Raw genomic sequence first — 440 nt, 5'->3', positions numbered from 1 at the left:
CCGCCCACGGCCCGAGACGACCGCCATCCACGGGAGGCGGAGCCGGGCTGCATGTCCGCCCCACCCCCGGGAGTGCGGCCTTGGGAGTGGGGCGCTCTCAACTCACCTCCTCCCGCCACGGCGCTACCCAGTCGCCATGGCCCGGCCGCCGCCGCTCCCCTCAGGCCACCCGCGCTGCCCTCGCCCCGCCCCCTCCGCCGTCACTTCCGGCCCCGCTAAGCGCCCGCGGGCGGAAGCCAGTTTGTTTGTCCTCTCGGACGCCCCGCCCACTGCAGGAGGGTGTCACGTGGTGCTGACGTAGCGCGGAGCGGAGCGGAGGGGAGCAGGAGGGGGTGTGAAGCAGAGCGAGCGCAACCTCTTTTTAAAGGGCCAGTCGCAGGCAAGGGGTCGGGGCTGGACTGCAGCTGCTCTGGCTTTATGTTTCACGAGTGTTTCCTCCT

The 440-nt window shown here is 70.9% G+C and overlaps 1 protein-coding gene across 4 annotated transcripts in view; it reads right to left on the bottom strand.

The window, feature by feature from the left end:
- Window positions 1–210, bottom strand: part of SETX (senataxin) — a 42,736-nt gene extending 42,526 nt beyond the window's left edge. For 3 of the 4 annotated variants that reach the window (XM_025211273.1, XM_025211276.1, XM_025211278.1), the window contains exon 1: window positions 107–210. The gene's annotated coding sequence lies outside the window, so the exon portion shown is untranslated. The remainder of the gene's footprint in view (window positions 1–106) is intronic. The other variant, XM_025211274.1, reaches the window with a different exon arrangement.
- Window positions 211–440: the final 230 nt, after the last annotated feature.

Source organism: Alligator sinensis, unplaced genomic scaffold, assembly GCF_000455745.1.
Source record: "Alligator sinensis unplaced genomic scaffold, ASM45574v1 scaffold829_1, whole genome shotgun sequence".
In the NCBI taxonomy this organism is placed as follows: Eukaryota; Metazoa; Chordata; order Crocodylia; family Alligatoridae; genus Alligator; species Alligator sinensis.
The sequence above is the reverse complement of the archived record's forward strand: the minus strand, read 5'-3'. Positions and strand labels throughout refer to the sequence as shown.